The sequence below is a fragment of the Pseudorca crassidens genome, chromosome 15, assembly GCF_039906515.1.
Source record: "Pseudorca crassidens isolate mPseCra1 chromosome 15, mPseCra1.hap1, whole genome shotgun sequence".
Lineage (NCBI taxonomy): Eukaryota > Metazoa > Chordata > Mammalia > Artiodactyla > Delphinidae > Pseudorca > Pseudorca crassidens.
Window position 1 is genome coordinate 40,939,787 of NC_090310.1, and position 20,316 is coordinate 40,960,102.

At 50.1% G+C, this 20,316-nt stretch overlaps 1 protein-coding gene across 1 annotated transcript in view; it reads left to right on the plus strand.

The window, feature by feature from the left end:
- SLC24A3 (solute carrier family 24 member 3) overlaps positions 1 to 20,316 on the plus strand; it is a 464,038-nt gene that overhangs the window by 81,849 nt on the left and 361,873 nt on the right. The window lies entirely within an intron of this gene.

Sequence of the window (20,316 nt, forward strand, 5' to 3'; positions counted from 1 at the left end):
TCCTTGTTTACTTGTCATTTCCTGACACACAAGTTGACTTGGAGTAGGTCCTCTGAGATGCACACACGACTATCCAGTGCTGGCCTACTCTGGGCAATCATTCATTTCTTGCTGTAACCGTCAAGTACCTTGACTCAGTCCTGGTTCTCTTAGAAGCAAATGCTGAGGCAAGGGTTTTGGGTGCGTGTAGTTTATTTGGGAGATGAGCCCAGGAAACACCTGGGAGCAGGGAGTGGGGAAGTGAGACAGGGGAGGGAGGGCAGGGTGGCCAGTGCCTGGCAAGTCGTCAGCCAAGTTACCACTGTGGCCAACGGGGTTAATGACCTGGGATAGAGTGTGGAAGACACCTCGATGTTCTCCCCCCCGGGGGTATTGATACACCGGCTCCTTTCAGTCACTGGTTGAGGGCTGTCCCCAGGTGCAGTGAAGCCCTGGTACACCCGACCTGCCCCTTGCACAGGTGGAGCAGCGCCCAGGAGCAGAGACAGCCCCAGGGGAAGGAGGGCAGGTACTGGCACTTAGAAGTTGGGCCAGTGAGCACCCAAGAGCTAAGGAGATGGAAGGTGAGCAGGGCAGCAACAGCGATTGCTAAACTCCTACTTCCCTGTTTCCAAGGACATGGTTTCATGTTGTTGAACGGGTTGGAAAGCTCGTCCTAACCCAGCAAGGGCAAGTAGCGGCACTTTGCACTTCCTCTGTGTGTGCATGGGTTTGTCTTGCTAGGAGAAGCCCTTGGATTCATCCCATTCACTTTTACTGTATCTTAATGTGCTTGTACAAGTGCTGACTGCTTGCCAGGCCCTACTGCCACAAGCAACAGCTTAGGTGGACCCAATAAGGAGCCTTTCAGGCCTCGCCGAGGGCAGAGGGCTTTCGAGAAAACCAGGAGACATCCTTCCCTTCATCATTCATCTGACTGCCTCCGTGCCTGCGTTGGCCTTTGGGGGACCTCAGGGAAGCTCAGGACATGTCAAAATTGATAAAAGGGGAAGCCAAGAAATCCTACTTAAGCTCCTTCTGCAAGAAAACAGAGCCTTTGCCCACCAGGCAGACCTTTTCCTTTTGCAATCAACTAAAATAAAAGAATTCTTGCTAGAAGTGTTGCTGGGGCCTGAGTGCTGGAACGTATGTAAACTCAGGGTCGAGACTGAATGTGAACCCTGAATGGAAATGGGGAAATGTGGTGTCACGGTGCACGTGGGGCCCGTCCTTCGATCTCTGGCATATGTGTTATTTTAGGGGCATTCACTGGCTTTTCTGGCTTCAGAGTAAGAAGCCAATGTATCCATATCCCCAGGTAACCGTTTAATCCCTCACTGGGCTCTATCTTGTGTGAAATGGAATCCATACTTTGCACAAAATCATCTTTCAACGTGACTTGATATATTTAAAGTGGGAAACCCTGTAGCCCTGGTATTTGGGTCCTACGTGCTTTCGTATTCCTAGAGCCCCCCAAAGGTGGGACTTCCAAAAAAATACATCCAACTGAGTGATGTTCTTCAGCCCAAAGCCTGGCACAATGAGAGGTAATTCTTACCTGGAATTTGAGGTGTCTAGGTCCCTCGAAGGCTGAGAAATATTGCTTGTAGCCCCCGAGGAGGAAGGACTGTACTGTATGGTGTTTCAAAACATGCCCACAGGTGCTCTGATGTGTCTTTCAACATGAAATGGGCCTTATTCTCCTCCTCTTGAATACGACTGGCCTCCGTGATTCACTTCTAACAGATGGACTGTGGCAGAAGCTCTGTGATCTCCAAAGCTGGACCATCAAAGGCAATTGTTTCCACCCAGCTCATTGTCTTGGGCTGGTGGCTCTTAGAACCTGGCCACCATGCTGGGAGGAGTGCAGGCATCACCGAGGCCACGGGCAGGTGCTCCAGTTTCCGGCCCCGTCAAGGGCCTTGCTGATACTGGACAGCCAGTGCCGACACCAAGACGTGAATGGAGACACCCTCTAGATGACCCCAGCCTCCATCAGATGCAGACCCACGAGACCCCCGCTGAGGGAGAGCTGCCTAACTGAGCCCAGTCACCCCAGAACCAGGAAACATAATAATAAATGGTTGTTGCTCTTTTAACCTGCCAATTTGGGCTGGTGTATTATGTAGTCATAGTGACTGGTACCCGCGTCACTCTTGGTCATTATGTGAAAGAACTCCTGCTAAAGAACTTCTCCACTGTTGATCACCTACTTCTTTTGTCTGGGGCAGTGACTCACTTCTTGCTCCCCAGGATCGTGTCTTGGTGTCTGGGGGGAAAGAGACAAGGACAGGCGTGTTTCTCGGATTCCCCGAGTCACCAGCCGGCCACCAGCTTGGCGACGTGGAGGCGACATGAGGTTTCCAGCTGTTCCGACCTCAGCAGGTTGGGGGTCAAGGGCCTGGTTTGAGTCTGGTTGCAGGGGGTGCAGCAGCTGCTGTCTCTCTCCATCACTCGAGATCACAGCAGTGGCAGCTGCCATGGGGAAGCACCCCTCCGCGTCGTCCCAGAGCTCTGGACTCCTGGGTAGGCTCTGCACACCTAACTGGCTTTTGTGTGGTGACCTCCATGATCTGGCCTCTGCCTGGGGAACAGCCGGCTGGAGGGTGTGCAGCAGTGTGGCTCCACGGCCCCATCTAGTGCTTCAGGCCTGTGGAGTGCGGGTCCCCATGCACCCAGCCAGGGGGCTTCTCTCTCATGTGCCCCCCCGCCGTGTGCCTCTCCTGGTTCAGCCCAGGAATGACTCCCCCATTTCTTCAGTGTCTTGGGGAGAAATGTGAAAATGCATGGGAGAGAACGTTGACAGTCTTGCAGAGGTGTTGCCACAAACAGAAGGTACTACTGAGGGATTAATAAGCAGGTCCTGGGTCAGGCAGGAGCAGCACACCTACGCGGCTGCTTTATCTGCTCTGAAAACCGTTAAGTTAGAGTCACAAACTCTCAACGCTCAGAGACTTTGAAAAATCACGTGGCCCAGCAGCCCATATAAGGCCTGAGTTCCCTTTGCAGCATCACTGGAAAGTGGTCCTCTGTCGTATCCTCGGATGTCCCCAGTGACGGGGAGCTCACTCCCCTCCTCCTGTGAGATGCCTTTTATTCCCTGGGCAACAGTGATTATTACAGTTGTCTTCCTTGTGCTGAACCAGAGCCCTCTTCTTTTTAGCCATTCTGAGTTCTAAAAAATAAATCATATTCCTGTTCGGCATGGCATACCTGTAAGGTCAGCTTCAGGTTTTCCTTGTTTGGGTTTCCCTCCCTTCAGTTCTTCAGCTGCCCCCATCCTGCCTCCAGCCCCTGTGTGACAGGACACCCCCCCCTTCACTATCCTGGTTACCTTCCGGGCCAAACATTAATCTCCTCTTCAACTCTTAAAAGTTATGTTTGAGCAACATGTGAAGAAGTTGAACCTGATTCAGTCACGCTCAGGTGTTGGATATAATTATTTCAGATGCAAACCCAGCATCCCTGAGCTAGGGTTTAAAGCCATAGGTTCTTTCCAGGGACAAGGGAAAGGGACCGGGCAATGGTCAGGCGCCTCCTTGGAGTCAGGGCTGGGCTAAGTGTTCTACCTGCAGTGTCTCTGTAATGTTCCTACCATGCCCGTGAGTCAGGTATCCCTTGGGCAGCAGGGAGAGGGTGGCGGAGCTGGAGTGAAACCCACCACGCCCAGGTGCCCCTTCCAAGCACCTTGGCTCTTCACGGTGCTGACCTCCAGCTGGGGATGTCCTGTTGCTGCATCATTTCCACACGTGACGGTCCTTGCCTGAGAGAGGTAAACACTGTGTGGGCAGGCAGCCGGGCTGTCTTGTTCACTGTTACATCCCCAGCGTCTAGAGTATTCCCTGAATGTCTCAAATATTTGCTGATGTTAATTCTTAGTTGAACAAATGATTGAATGAATGAACGGATCCTTGGAACTTCTTTGTGATGGTTGTTGGTTTTTTTTATATTTTATTTTGAAAGAACAAAAATTTTTAAACTCTAAAGGAAAATATAACAAATTTCAATGTATTTGTTCTGGGAATGAATAAATGTTAACATTATTTGCTTTCAGTTTTTTTCCACTTATAAGAAATACAACATTGCAGACCAGGTGGACGTTCTCTTTATTCACCTCCTCCAGACTTGCACCTTCAGAAGCAGTCATCAACCTTTTGGTTGACCAACGTTTAATTTTTTGCCTCGTGGAGTAGTACATATGAGCAATAAATAATATCGTTTGGTGTGCTTTCACATTTACATAAATGTTATTTTACTAGACTAATAGTCTGCGATCTTTCTTCCATAAATCTATTTTTGGGATCTCTGTGTACGCACTAGTTCATTCATTTGAACTGCTGTCTTGTTTTCCATCATATGACTCTGTTGCCATTTATTTGTCCATTCCCTGGTATTACAGATGTGCGTTGTTTTCAGGTCCCTGCTGGCGGTAATTAATATTTTCCTCACCCTAAGTTTCAGAAAAGGGACCTTAGAGCCAGCAGTTAAGTGACCCGTCTAAGGCGTCACGGTTTTAACAGGCGCTAGAAGCAGAGAATGAACCAGACTTGTCTTCCGTCTCAGGCAGTGGTCTCTCTCACGGTTCCACAGCTGTGTCCCTTCAGGAAAGGAGATGATAAAGTTGAAGGAAGTGAAAGAAAAGCTCCAGAGAGGAAATGACCATTTTTAGAGAATAGTGTAAATGTTTGACGCCAAATGAGGTCACCCCACGTATTTCAAGGCAGAGAACTGACCTTTGTGTGGTAGGAGGGTTGCCCCGGACTCGGGATCTTGTCTGTACCCTCCAGGGTGGCTTCCTGGGCAAACAAGACAGGATGAGTGTTACCACCACCTTGAAGCCGGCCCACATTTCACAAAAACAGCAAGAGGCCCTGGTGACTTTTATCTTCCAGCTCAGAGGGTCCCTGAGAGACCCCTTCTGTTTTGAGGGGCCCCATCCTTTTCTCCATTTTAACTGACTATAGTGTCACCGTAGAGTAGGTTTTGGAACCAGTTAACTTAAAAAGAGACTAATCATGTCTCTCCTCGTTGCCCGTTAAAAATGAGGGCTTTGAAAACACTCCTGAAGTTTTACAAATTTACCAAAAGACGGTCGAGTTTCTGAGACAGTAATGACCTTCTTTTCCCTCCTCGAGGATGGCATCACGGCCTTGAAGCCACCTGGCTCGGTTACTGGCTTTGGAGAGGTCCCGGGGCCATTTTCGTAACTTCCTGGAATTTCAGTCTCCTTGTCTTTCAGCGCAGATGCTGTTGATAACCACCTCCCTGCCAGACCAAATGGACCAGGAATGTGAGCCTCAGGGTTCCTCACTCGCTGGGGCCCTGCCAAGATCTTCTATCTTAATTTTTATTCATAATTTGATACGCTATTTTTTTATAAAGAGGGTCCCCCAAATTGTGTAAGCTTCGGCCCCAGAAGCCCTGGACCCGCCTCCTTGCATATAGGTTGCTGTCAAGACGCCTGTTGCATAATTAGTGCACAGTAATTGTGAGCCGTTGTCGGGATAATTATTTAATGAATAGTGTGTGCCGTGAGGGTAACCCTATTCCTGGAACTGGGTCGGGGCTCAGTTAGTGGCAGCTTCGGTTCGTCTGTTCTCAAGTTCTGCCGAGTTCAGCTTTCCTAGGGTCTCCATCTTTGAGAAGTATGTGAGAAGGACCAGAGTTACTTTCTCAGGTCTCTGCCACAGATTCTCCGTGATAGAATAGATGAACATCCTTTCATTCCTTAAGAGTTTCCCGCCTGTTTTCTCTCTTCTTTTCTCCATCCTCCGGCTCACCTGCGGGGTCCAGTTGATCCTGCGCCCCACGGGGAGGCAAGCAGACAGCTAGACAGGAACACCAAGAGGCTGAGTGTCATCTTCTTCCGTGCTCTTCTCTCTTCTTAAAAGAACGTGAGTAGGGCAATGCCTCATCTAAAAGCTAACGGCAAAACATTTTACAGGAAAAAAAAAAAATTTATGAGACAGTGCCAATTACCCAACAAAAGAGCGTTTCTGGAGAGGATGGGATTGTCAAGGAGGGTGCAGCAGTGATGAAAAGTTTATGCTTGGGCATCCTCAGTGCCTTGGCTTCTTAACTAATCCACACCCTGCAAACTTGGACCAGGATCTTTGGGCCCCGACTGAATTTTAAGACCTGATGAGTTATTTTTCTCTTTACTTCTTGAATGCAGTGTGACAGTTGTGTTTCTAAATTTAACTCTTCCTGTTTTGGTTGCTTGCAATATTTGTTCACAGAAGACCTGTGTGGGATGAGAGCAGCTCTCCACGTAGGATCAACACTGCCAGCGGCTGTCACATCCCCGGGGAAGGAAACCTGGGGAGGGATGGTCCCAAGGGCCTGGGGATTAGTACCTCTTGGATGTCAACTTTCTTTCTTTACAATGATATATATATTCCCCCCCCACCCCGGGGTTAGTTCCTCAGGCTCCCCAGTGCACCCCTTTTTCTTAGGGGGTCCTGGACACTGCCTCTTTCATGAGGAAATGTGAAGGTTGGTTGTTCTTTCTGTGTAATTCCGCAATGATGAGAAAAGATGGAACCTCAGTGAACAGGGTGTCTTGTTTGTCAAGCACTTTGCAGAGGAATTCACCCCAGGAAACGTCCTGAGGGCAGGTCTTGGTCTGGCAGTTCCTGCTCTTTTCCCAGAGTCCGCACCAGGCCTTGGACAGAGTGGGCTCGTCTTGGATGTGTGGGAGATGAATGAATGGACAGCATGCCTGTCTTTGGAGGCCGTGAGAGCCCAGCGTCACCTGTGGCCCCCAGATGGGATGGGTCAGAGGAGGGCAGCTCCGTGGATGAGGAATTGCCTTCGGTTGTCCGTCTTCCTGCTCGAAGACTCATAGGGCTAATTTAAATAAAACAAATAGTAACACTTGCCTGAGAAGTAGGTGCAGCCTGGTACATACTGAAAACGTGTTCCGTTTTCCAGCAATCTGGCCTGACTTGGAAAACAAACCTAGGGGGAGGGGCTCCCACGAGCTGCTAAGCTGAGGAAATGGGCCGCCTGTTCTCAGAGACTTTCATGTCGAAGCCTCTGAGAACTTCAGGAAGAAACCTGTTTGAGTTTAAGCCCACATTTTCCAAAACAATTGGGTAACAGAACCCCTTTCTGGTAATTCTTGTTAGCTTCCTTGGAGTCCAGGATTCCATAAAAAACACTCGGGGAGGTACCCATCCAGGTGAATGTGAATTACGTTGCCAACTGTGCTTTTCTATCCAAGATATACAGTTCCAACTGTTTCCAAAATCAGGTTGTGTTCCTCTGGGATGTCTCATTCTGGACAACTGATTAAAATTATAGAGGTGCATGTCTTTGGTGCCCGGGAACCCTCTGAACTAATCACGTATCTGTGGTGACCAAGCAGATGCTGGTTTACTTACCCTAACTCAGCACAGGAATATTTGCATTTTTGTTGTGCCTGATTTTAATGGAAACCGAGAAATTTTGAAAGTGAAATGTCGTCATCTTTGTTTGTCATGATAGCTGTGTGACACAGAGTTCCCTCCAAGGGGTATAAAGAGGGACCTTGGGAAGCAGACAAGTGTTTCCCAGGTGGATGAGGGCCTGGTTAGTTCTCTTCCCTTCAAACGGGCAGACCGTGGTCTAAATTGCGGATGGATCATGTTAAGCAGATTTTACTTCCACTCTATGAGGTTTTCTGATGGACAAATAAACGCTCTGAAAGGGGAAGGTCTTTTCGAGGCGTGTTGGCCAACCCGATGTTACCAGCTCCTTGACTTTCTGTTTCTTCAGCTCCACGGCTGTAAGCATTGCCACAACCGCCCTTGCAAAAAGAAAGCTATTTAGACCGGGCGTGGTTTCATTTTGAAATTGCAGAAGGCTAAAGACACTTTTATTTCCATATGCATTTTGAGAGTCCAGAAATCAACCTTGGAGTTCAGCTTTGCATTCTCCAGACCACTAGCTGGGAGGGGTGGCATCTGGTTTCTTCCAAAAGCAAGTGTTGGAGCCCCCATTGGCTGAGGGCTTGTTGGGATAGATTTTTTTACTTGATGCACCCTGCAGACCTTCGTTGAGCTCGTTTTTCATTAAAATGTCTGAAATCAGCTGTGTCATTTGGAACGTGGGGTGGGGTGCAAAAATACGGAACTGGGCTGCAGTAGGGACTTGATTTCATTGTCAAGGAGCCTGTATCGTGACCTGACTACCTCGTTTATCTGGTATCATCAAGGCATCTTTTCGAGCCTTGCACATCTAGGAACTCAACAGGTGTTTGTTGAATACTGTTGAATGAACTAAATGAAACATCCCATCAAATGTCAGACCATTTTAAAACGTGATAAGCATTTGATTGGTCTCTTTCTAAAGTAAATTCCATACATTCTTGCTTTGTGAGACCCAAGGCACTGAACGTAGATTGGACTTCCTCGGGATAAACTGGGGCCCTCATTTTGTTGAGAAAAGAACGTAAGCATCGGTGAAGACTTGAAATCCAGACACCCCCATATTCTAGCTGCAAAACTCAATCAGATTTCCTAATCTCAATGACTGTTGACGTCTTCATCTGTCAGGGGAGTGTCGGTGCCTGACCCCATGGTGGTGCTAGTAGATTAAATTAACTAATGTAAATGAAGGGCCTCACCGGGTGGCTGGCACGTTTTCTAGTCTTTTGCTTCTCAAAGTGAAGCCCAGGGACCAATGGAACAGCGTCATCTTTTGGGAGCTGGTTAGAAATGTGGAATCTCACACCCACCCAGACCCGCTGACTCAGGGTCCGATATTAACATTTCCCCAGGTGATTCTGTGCACATCAGAGTTTGAGAAGCACAGGCCTAGAGCTGCTCTTTCCTCTCCTATTTGGGAGAGAAAGCACTGAGCCAGCTTCAGGGAGTCAAGGGGCTTTCTGGAAGGGGGCAGGGTCCTGAGCCTCCTGAGAAGTGGCCTACGAAAGGAGAGTGGAAAGTGGGTTCTGGATTCTTCTCCGTGTAGGTGGGCTAAACTGAGATGGCCCTTTCTTGTTCATTTCTCAGCTGTCCACAAGCAGATGTAGGGTCATCGTTTGGGGGGTGTAGGGACAGGGACGCCCCTCCCTCCAGGAGAGCTGGGCTTCCCACCTGTGCCCCGTGCACCCTGTGCTCCGGGAAGATCCCGGGTCATCCGCCAGGTCAGGGGGGTGGGGCAGAGCATCACCCTCTCTCCGCTACAGCATCCAACCTGCCCAAGTCCTGACCCTGCACAGCGGGAGAGCCCAGCAGGTCCTGAGGGCCTGAAGCAGAGCCAGGTTCAATGCCAGAGGCAGCCCCGGGGGATGGGTCTGGCCTGCTTGATCCTGGGGGAGCTGGTTCCACCTCACGGCCACCTTACCCAGGAGCCTCGGCATCTAATCGCCGATTTTCTGTTTCTTGAGCAGATGGGCCCTTGCTTTCACGCTGCCCCTTCTAACATCGTTCTACCTTGTTCTAAACTCATGCTTCTCAGTGTGGTCTGAGGACGGAGACGTCGGCATGGCTGGGGGTTTGTCGGCCACCAGAAGCTCAGGTCCACCTGGACCCACTGAACCTGAACGTGAATCTCACTCGTTCCTGACGATTCACGTGCACAGGAGAGTTTAAGCACCGGGCTAGTGTGTGCTTAGCAGTTACTAATTCTCTCTCCCTTTGTTAAACATTGTGTTTCAACAGGAATAAAGACTCAGAAGTAGAGAATGGACTTGAGGACATGGGGAGGGGGAAGGGTAAGCTGGAACGAAGTGAGAGAGTGGCATGGACATATATACACTACCAGATGTAAAATAGATAGCTAGTGGGAAGCAGCCGCATAGCACAGGGAGATCAGCTCGGTACTTTGTGACCACCTAGAGGGGTGGGATACGGAGGGTGGGAGGGAGATGCAAGAGGTAGGAGATTACGGGGATATATGTATATGTATAGCTGATTGATTTTGTTATAAAGCAGAAACTAACACACCACTGTAAAGCAATTATACTCCAATAAAGATGTTAAAAGTATATATATTAAAAAAAAACACCAAACATTGTGTTTCAAATAAAAATGAGCGAGGAGGCTCTGCTTGAGAGCTTGAGGAACGAAGTGCAAGATTTCGGGGAAGGGATTTCGTGGATGCCGTCTCCTCTGTGTCTGGTCCAGGCCAGGCTGCTCCAGGACCGACCCGTGGTTACCTGGGAAGGAACCGTGCTGCTCTGGCCACTTGTTCCTCGTGCACGGCTGCCGCCCTCGGAACCCTGGCTGGAGACAGCCATCACCCATGTCACAGTCTTGGGGCCGCAGGAGTATAAACAGAGCGTGATGCCACCGTCCACTCTTACATAACCGCCCTGCAGTCCTGCTCTCCAGATGTTGTAGATGGACCCACTGTCTGCCACTTAACTTACCTGTTTCTATAGCCGTGTTCAGCTTCTCCGGGGAAAGGTCCAAGGCAAGCTCCAAGGACAGCTGGGGGCTTTAAATCTTCCGGGAAAATGCCTTTTTTGAGTTCATTCTAAGCTGTGTTTATTTGCTTTCCTGGACTCTCTCTGAATTTTTTTTCTTCCTCCCTCTGTAATCTTTCTTCCCTCCCTCCCTCCCTCCCTCCCATTCCTGCCTTCCTTCCTCAAGTCCACAGTTTGGGGCCATTGGAGCCTCGGTTTTGGTTGCTCACGTATGCTCCTGTGAACTTGAGTTCAGATCTCGGAGGACTTTGGACGTGAACCTGACCCATGTTCAAGGGCTCAGGGCCAGAGGAGAACCGGCTGCACAGTGGGCAGCTTTGGGCTACCGGGTCCACCAGTGGTTTCTCCCCATGCGATGCATCACTCCAGGGCCACACACAGGTAATCAGGACGAGGTGCTGACTTACAGACAGACCCACCCCCTCCTGACTTTGGGGCTGGAGGGCCGTCTCCTGAGGGTGGGGGGCTTGGTCTGAAGGATGGGGGACATCTGGCTGCTTCCCTGCAGGGTGATGATCACTCTGCTGAAGGTGTGTGTATGCACGTAGCGGCCCAGAAGAGGGTGAGGACCACGGCAGGGGCAGGGGAAGAAAGGCTTCCAGGAGGAGGCGTCTGAGTTGACAGTCATCTCCAGAGGAGAACGATGGTTACGTTCTGTCACCCCTGGGAAGGCGATGGCGCGTGCAAGGAGGTGGGCGGTGGGATGAGCGCGGCCTGTTTCACATTAGCAACAGCACGCATTTCCCTTCTCGTTGCCCTGGTCAGCACAGAGCTCATTCTGCAGCATCGTCTTTCTAAAGGATGACACCGAAGAAAGGCAGTTACAGTCGCCTGGGGTAACCTTGGCCCATCTGAGAATGTGGCTGCCCGGGCTCCGTTTGTGGCATGAGGACTTTTTTCTCTGATTCTCTCTCTTTCCTCTGTCTTGAGTACTGAGTAATTTTGCACCCATTTCCTGCTCGTGTTCTAATGCACATTCCAAACACTGGAATGGCAAATGGACGTGATAATCTAAGAACAGTAAATTCAAGGTAGCCTACTGTCAGGATGGAAAATTACCCTGTGAACCAGGGCACTCGATTACTTGATGAAGGTGATGAGGTTATTTTTAAGTGCCAATGGATGTCTGTCCTTCCATTAAGTCACAGTATTGGAAGAGTGCTCTGGAGGCTAAGACCCAGGGCTCCGTTTTCCCTTTAAGCAAAGGGCTCCTTTCCTACTCCTGATGTATGTGTGGGACGCCGGCCAGCTGCCCGGCATGTGGACAGGTGGAGGGGAAGGCGTTCCAGGAATCCATCCAACGGTCCAGTAATATGGACGCTTAGAACAGCTTAAGTATATATAGCTTTTATATCTTTGGCTTTTTTATTTATTTTTCTTTGGCTTTTTTAAATTGTAAGAGTCATTTAAGAACACACACTTAGCCTAGAAAATCCACACAGTATCGGACCCTGTAGAGTAAAAGTTAAATTCCTCTTCGTGCACGTGTCATCTCCTCCACCTCAGCTCCAGGGAGACAGTCGTTGCGAACAGGGCGGCCGGGAGGGCAGGATCCTTCAGGACCTCTTTTTGTTAATTCACAAGTGCAGAGAGAGAGATTATTAAAACATAGGCGGGACACGTTTTACACTTTATTTTGCTGTTTGCTGAACTGCTACCCCTGATGGGTTTGTTTTCTTTTGTTTTCTGCTCGCCTTTTTGTCCAGAATGCATGTGACACATGTGATGGGGAAGGGCCTGGGGTGCTGGTGAGCTTTATTTCAGCCCTTGCGTGAACTAGGAGATGCCACATACTTATACCATCGCTCAGCATCTCAGCACCCCGCGGGCCACCCTCCGAGGTGGAAGGCAGTCAGAGCCTCCCCAGGAAGAGCTGGGGGGAGGCTGGTTTCCCCCATCCCGGGCATTGCACCTGCCTGGCACTGAATAGGCCCCAGGAGCCTGGGTGAGCCTGGAACCCAGCCCCGTTCTGGACCAGGGCCCATCTCAACTCTGAGGTCAGGCCTGGACTTGCCTCTTGGAGGCCTTTTCTTAGTTAACTTGACAAGTCCAGTTTTGAGATTGAACTGAGAATCTGGGGCGTGAAGTCTCCTGTGGCTGCGGTGTTCCGGCTGCTGGGTCCCAGTGGACACGTGGCAGCTTCTGCCCTCAGAGTCGGTCCTGGGGTTACGAGACGTGGGGCGAGTCGCTTTTGCGCTTGAACCTCTTCTGCCCTTTTCCAGCTGGCGACAGGGAGATGCCTCGCTGACAAGTTTAATCCCTCTGGGGCTTTAGAAACTTGCTGGGTGACCTCCCTGCCCCTCACTGGGAGATTCTATTTTGCAGGGGGTGGGTGGAGGGTGGGCGATGCTGCACAGGTGGGCCGAGTGATACAAGTTCAGGTATCGGGGCACAGGGAGGAAACCTCTTTCTGTGAGCATTTCCTGATGGTGTGCATGGACCAGTCACCTGTGCAGGTATCCAGCTCCCCTTTATAAAACCAGGCGCTGTTGAAGGACGACAGAAGCTTTTGACCTGAAAACTCTTTGCCCTGAGTTTTCCTCTGGTTTTGTTGCAGGGTCAAGGGTCACAGGGCTGCAGGCAGGCAGGTGTGCCTCCAGGGCCAGTATTTTCCGAGGAAGGCTGGAGTAAGGGAGCAGCTGTTGCCTGATGCTGTTGTAAGCATCTTCACTGGTGTTCTGGACACTTGAGTTTCCTCGCTTGAGTGAGGGTTTTCCCTGTCTGCTGGTTGAAGGGTGTTGCTGTGGAAGGTTTTTGACTGAGCAGGCAGCCTCGTCCTCCCACTGCCAGGCACACTGCCCATCCCACGGTCTCCCAGGAGGAGTGCCAGTGAAGGCTTGTCCTGACACAGTTTGGCGTTTGCCAAGCTGTGGCCTGTCGGTGTGTCTGGACACGGGCAGGAGGCTACATCAGATGTGTGATTTACACGTGGTATCTTCCCTGTGCAGAATCACGCGTCATCTGAAAACACTAACTACATGTTTCGGCCTTTGGTCAGAGGCCGCACAGGATAAAATGCTGAAGGAGAAATTTGCTTTGATTTTATGGGTTATGGGGCCAAGCAGGCTGGCAGTCAAGTCACCTGCTTTTGGGGCACCTACATTGTGTCCCAGCTGGAGGAGATCGTCTGTTTCGTTTTTGCCTTTTTGCAAAGAAAAGGGCCTTTGTGTCACTGTACTCATACCTGCTCACCTCACGCCTGTATCTGTTTCCTGCAGTTTTACACATGATTGGTTGGTTCCCTCTGTGCCCAGTAGACCTGTTTTTCCCTCTTTTCCACCAGACTAGGAATGTTTCAAATGAGAAATAGAAAGTAGGCCCTGGGCAGCCGCCTGGCAGTGGCCCCAGGGCTGGTTTTCCAGAGCGTGATGCTCTTAGGACCAGTTTTCAGGGCGGAGGGTGTGGTGAGCATCAGAGACTCCCACTCAGGTACAAAGTAGGAGGCATGCATGGGAGGGGTTTCCCATGTAGCACCAAATAGGAATAAGTGGAACGCTCTGGAGAGAGGTGGGGTCACGGTCCCACCCCAAGTAGGTTCAATGGCTGGGGGCGGCTCCTTGACCTCGCAGGGCTGAGGCCTCCCCTCTCTTCTGCTGTAGGCATGGTGATCTCACGGGAGGGGCTCTGTGCTCATAGTTTTACCATGATCACGCATGCTGGTGATTTTTTTGTCTGTGTGGATCCAGTGGCTCTGCTGGTAGGAGGGTTGCTACTCTGCTGGGTAGCACTGCAGCCAGAATCCCCAGTCCTCTTGTTCACGTGTGCACACAAATATTTGGAAGCGTGGGTGTAAGGGGTCCTACCGCTGCACGCTACCTAGGTAGCTGGGGAGAGAGGTGAGATGGAGGCTCAGAAGCAGCCAGAGGAGGTAAGCAGGTCCCCAGGGTTTATGTGAATCAAGAAAGGGAGCCTGCTGGGCTTCCCTGGTGGCGCAGTGGTTGAGAGTCCGCCTGCCAATGCAGGGGACACGAGTTCGTGCCCCGGTCCGGGAAGATCCCACATGCCGCGGAGCGGCTGGGCCCGTGAGCCATGGCCGCTGAGCCTGCGCGTCCGGAGCCTGTGCTCCGCAACGGGAGAGGCCACAACAGTGAGAGGCCCGCGTACTGCAAAAAAAAAAAGAAAGAAAGGGAGCCTGCCTGGAGCTGCCTTGGGGGTGGGGGGTGGAGCGCAGAGGACATCAGAGTCTGGCCTCCCGCGAGCGAGGACGTGGTCTGTTTGCAGGACAGGGCTTCCCTGTGTAATCTGAGCTACGGTTCATATATCAGTCAAATAAAAAAAATCCAATCTTGAAAATGTTCAGTAGTTCAGAAACTCTGAGATTAAGTCACCCCGACGGGAGTCGTAAAGCAGCGGGAAGCTGAGTTATCCTGACTGCCGGGAGGGGGTTATGACCCAACCTGAGGTCAGAGGAGGTTGCAGAGGAGAAGGTGAGGAGGACTTAAGCCTTTTAGGGCCCCCAGCTCTCTTAGCGACATTCTGAAATGCGGACTTCCCTGCATCTTCTGGGGAGCGACTGAGGCTGGGCAGACGCCTCCTTCACGGGATCAGAGTCACCTTGTTTCTGTGTCAGTGATGCTTGCGTTTCTCCTCTGCTCCCACGGTGACTCCTCCCTGACCTGCCATGTTTACAGAAAAGAAGCACAAGGGAAAAGGGCTCTTCGGGGCCAATCAGCCCCGCAAGGCCACCACCCTCACTGCTGTCAGCTGAGTGGTAGGAGAGACCTGGGTCCCGACTCACACCTGCGACCTGCCGGGAGCACCTGTCCATAGAAAGCAGACCGGGAAGAGCCACCGGGGCTGCCTCTCCTCCCTGAGTCACTGTGATGGGCTCACACCCCTTTCGGGGTCCTTCTTGCCCTTCCCTTCTTGTCGGGGAAATAGGATTGCTTTTCTGGGTGTGTGGTCCCGGCCGGTGTTTCCAGGACTCCTTTCTTCCTTTACGTTCCCGTGACCTCAGGCAGCCTGGCAGGGTGGTCAGAGCTGCTCTGGGTCTCAGGGAGCAGAGGCTGCCCGCCCCACTCAGGGTTCCTTCCCCCGTCCACTCCATCTACTCCAAGCACTGGGCCCCGCGCCTCGCGCTCACTCCTGCCCACTTTCCCTGGAGTCAGAGCCCACTTCGCTCCCCTGGTGACAGGCCAGAAGGTCAGGGGCCTTAGCGAGGGCAGGACGGCGGTGAGAACCAGGGGTGAGGGGCGGTCATGCCACAGCCACTCACAGAGTTACAAGCCACCTCGAGGGGAGAGAGATACCCCATCTCCAAGGTGGTTTCTTTTCTCCTTTTGGGGCAGCCCCTGTGCTTACATATTGACCTTCCCTTTGTTTCCAGCCTTGTCTGGACCTCAGGGCGCAGCTGTAAAGGGTCCTGGTCTGGGGACATGAGTGTCCTCACAGCTGTTCCAGGGGCCCCCCTCGTTTGCTGTCGAGGAGTTCACCCCAGGGTTCTTCTTGGCCTCTTCCTGCCCTAGACTTGCCAGGTGGTTTCAGCTTCCTTTTGGGGAGTGGGAGATACTGGGAGGGACCGAAGAGGCTTAGTTCCTCATTCTGTGTGTGTGTGTGTGTGTGTGTGTGGTATTGTTAACATTTCTCTCAAGTCAGCACTTTCCAGCAGAACCGCCTTAGAGAACAATCAGGGCTTCAGGCTTAGTGCCTCCTGGGACCCGCTCCTGAAATGCGGGTGTGGCTCTAAGGCAGGTTCAGCCTCAGCAGGTGCGCTCTCCCCAGCCCCACCCCCGCCCCCTCCTGCAAACCTGCCCCGTTGCAGGTGCTCCGCTGTATCTGCGGATGTGCTGCACTCACTGTTGAAAGTGCTGGGATGCTTTGCGGAAATGAACAAAGTAGGCTCCTTATCCTGGAAGCACTGATATCTGGAAGGCGAGAGGGGTTTAAAATACTCAGCAGTGACAAAGCGCGGCCCTGACAGATCAGAACTGGCTGCTGTGTCGGATGGAGCGAGAGCCCTGTTCTTGTCATTTGGATCATGGGGATGTGGTGCTGGGGGTGCTGGCGGGGTTTGGGGGAGCAGTTATGCACCACGTGGCACAGAGTGTTTTGATATTTTCACAACAGGTACATCAATCCATACCGTGTACACAGCCACCTGTGCCCGTTTGACAGTGGGGCATGGGACCCTGACACCTAAGGAATTGGTGCACGGGGCTCGCCAAGGGCAGCAGCAGCCCGTGGGTGGGGGGTTGCATCAGTGGGGACTCCCAGAGCTTCAGCCCACCAACTCCCGGGGGTGCTGGTTCTCCTGGGCCTGCCTGGCTCCAGGGCAGCAGCAGGGACGGACTGGAAAAGCAGGGTCCACCCAGCTTGCTCACCTGTAATTACGTTCACTTGAATCTGCCGGCATGTCAAGGCTGCACCTGGAACCCAACGTGTCTAAAGGAAAGCTGGCCCGGGGAAGTGCCGACACGCTGTCCTGTGCTGCAGCCGGTTCGTGGCTTTGTTGAGTCTTGTCGGGTGCAGAGAAGTCAGGCTGTCATTTGGAGAGGTGGTGCATGCGTGTGTTTTGTGTTCCAGTTAAAATATGGTGATTTACTAACAGCATAGAGGCCGAGTTACGAAATTAATGTGAGGGGGTGCCCACGTGGAGCTTCAAAGATGATTTCCACCTCATTTGGGAGATGGTTGCAGAAGCGCTATTGTGGAGCTCCTGGGTCTGGACATCTGTTTGTCTTTCTGGGAGGCATATTGCCCCTCATTTAGTCCGCGCTGTGGTCCTTCCACCTCGAGTGTGCTGCTCTTACGGATGCTGAGCATTTCTGGCTGTGTCCACATCCTGTGTCGGGGATATCACACGCGCATGATCTCTCTCTGTGTGTCTATACGTAAGTGTGTATATTTCCTCTGTGTGTTTTCCGGCACCATGAAGCAGTTCTCTAATTCCAAATGGATACTGACTGGGTGTCCTGCAGATTTGATCCAAATCCTGACACTATCCACCTGGAGACCGTCAGATCCCACAGGTTAAGGGCTCAGTCCACAAGACTGCCCCGCTTCAGACACAGGTCACAAGTCAGGGGTGTCACCTGTGCTTCTGACCCACTGGCTATAAATTGGAGGTTCCTACCACCCCCTTCTTGGAGAAACATTTACTTATGTTTACCAGTTTATTTTAAAGGATGTTGTATGCATCAATTATATCTCAACAAAAAGTGGGAAAAGGCTATTATAAAAGGATACAGATACAGCCAGATGAAGAGGTACACAGGTGAGGTCCTGCACAGAAGCTCCATCCCCATGGGACTGGGGTGGTACCACCCTGCCATACACGAATGTTTTCACCAACCTGGAAGCTCATCAACTCTTGTTGGAGTTTTGATAGAGCTGAATCTGCAGACCCCGCCTTCTCTTTCCCAGAGGTTGGTGGGTGGGGTTAAAAGTTCCAACTCTCTAATCACTTGGTCTTTCTTGTGAGCAGCTCCATCCTGAGATTCTCCAGGGGCCCCACCTGACTCACCTCATTAGCCCCAAAGGGGCTCCTTAAGAGTAAGAAAACCACCCCCATCGCTCAGGAAATTCCAAGAGTTCAGGAGCTTTTTGCCAGGATAGGGACCAAGACCAAATGTATTACATTGAACATGTATTATTATTATTATCTACACATATGTGTGTGTGTCTATATATATATGTATATATACATATAAAACTTATTTGTTTGGCAAAATCATTTGAAAGTAAGTTGCAGACAAACATCACGACTCTTTGTCTCTAAATAGTGGGGGCTGATCTTCTAAGAATGTACATCCCCATCCACGAACACAACGCCACTCAAGAAATGGAAGAGCCACCTCAGAACCTTTTAAAACAATACAAATAAAGTTTTGATCAAATTAAGACCTTGAGTCTCAGAAGCATGCAACATTATTAGTAATGTATTGAGCAGACATTTACCAAGTCATTGGTATGCGCAGGTCACTACACTAGGCTTGGAACTAACGAAGCAGAGGGCAGAGGAAAGACTGAATTGATAGGTACTGAAAATATGTGAGGGGGGGGGAAAATTTTGAGGCTCATGCTAATGACTTCAGTCTTGGAAAATTGAAAGCCATGTCTATTTCCAGGCCGTCAGATCATCCAGGAATCAATACATATCATCTTAAGGGGTTAAGATTATCTTATTCCTTGGGTCTCTAAGACATTTGTTACATTTAAATGTGTTTAAAATAACTAAAAGTGTGTCAGAGGACCGCAGAGAAAAGATGCCGTAGAGTTTCGTGTGGCTCCCTTCCAATATGTGAAACAAACACAGTTCCATTTTCTGGTCAAAGAAATCATGTCAATAATATCTAATATTTACCCATATTGATATTTTTCACAGTTGTCCCCAAAAGCCTTTTATTGTTTTATTTTTAAAATCAGGGATCTAGTCAAGCTTCACATATTGTGTGTGGTTGAGTCTCTTTAATCTACCTTATTTTTTTTTTTTTTTGCGGCACGCGGGCCTCTAACTGTTGTGGCCTCTCCCGTTGTGGAGCACAGGCTCTGGACGCGCAGGCTCAGCGGCCATGGCTCACGGGCCCAGCCGCTCCGCGGCATGTGGGATCTTCCCGGACCGGGGCACGAACCCCATGTCCCCTGCATCGGCAGGCGGACTCTCAACCACTGCGCCACCAGGGAAGCCCTAATCTACCTTATTTTGAACAGTTTCTTTCCTGCTGTTGACATTTTGACGAGTCTGGGCCTGTTACCTCATAGGGTGCCCCATGCTCTGGATTTGCCTGATGGGCCCTGATATGACACAGGGTGGACGTTTCTGACAAGAATTCTGCATAAGTGCCCTTCCCATTGCATCTCATTGGAGGCATGATGCCAAGGTGTCCCGTAATTAATTCTGATCGGTTGGTGATGGTGCATCCCCTGGACTGACATGTGGCATTTGTGTCACTGCCCTGCTTCCCAGTAGCCTTTATCCCTGTGGCTTTAGCATCCGCGGATCATCCTCACCTGGATCAGTTATTATATCAGGGTCTGCAAAATGGTAATTTTCCTATTCATTCACTTCTTCTACATGAGCTGGCCTTCTGCCCAAAAATGAGCCCTTCCCCCTTTAGCATCACCATGGAGTCTTTTTTACCCCCTTTTTTAAAACATTCATTATCATAGTTATTTTTAAAATATTTTTATTGGAGTATAGTTGATTTGCAATGTTAGTTTCTGCTGGATAGCAAAGTGAATGAGTTATACGTATACCTATATCTACTCTTTTTAAGATTTTTTTCCCATATAGGTCATTACAGAGTATTGAGTATTGACCTGTGCTATACAGTAGGTCCTTATTAGTTACCTGTTTTATATAGAGTAGTGTGTATATGTCAAGTCCCAATCTACCAATTTATCCCTCCCCCTCTTCCCCCCACCCACCGCCCCGTAACCATAAGATTGTTTTCTACACCTGTGACTCTTTTTCTGTTTTGTAAATAGTTCATTTGTACCATTTTTTTTTTTAGATTCCACATATCACATAGGCAGAACACTCTCTGACATAAACCACAGCAAGATGTTTTTTGACCCATCTCCTAGAGTAATGAAAATAAAAACAAAAATAAACAAATGGGATGTAATTAAACACAAAAGCTTTTGCACAGGAAAGGAAACCATAAATAAAACGAAAAGACAACCCACAGAATGGGAGAAAATATTTGCAAACAAAACGTTCGACAAGGGATTAATCTCTAAAATATACAAATAGCTCATGCAGCTCAATAACAACAAAAAACAACCCAATCAAAAAATGAGTGGAAGACCTAAATAGACATTTCTCCAAAGAAGACATACAGATGGCCAAAAAGCACATGAGAAGATGCTCACCATCACTGATTATTAGAGAAATTCAAATCAAAACTACAATGAAGTATCTATCACCTCACACCGGTGAGAATGGCCATCAACAAAAAATCTACAAACAATAAATGCTGGAG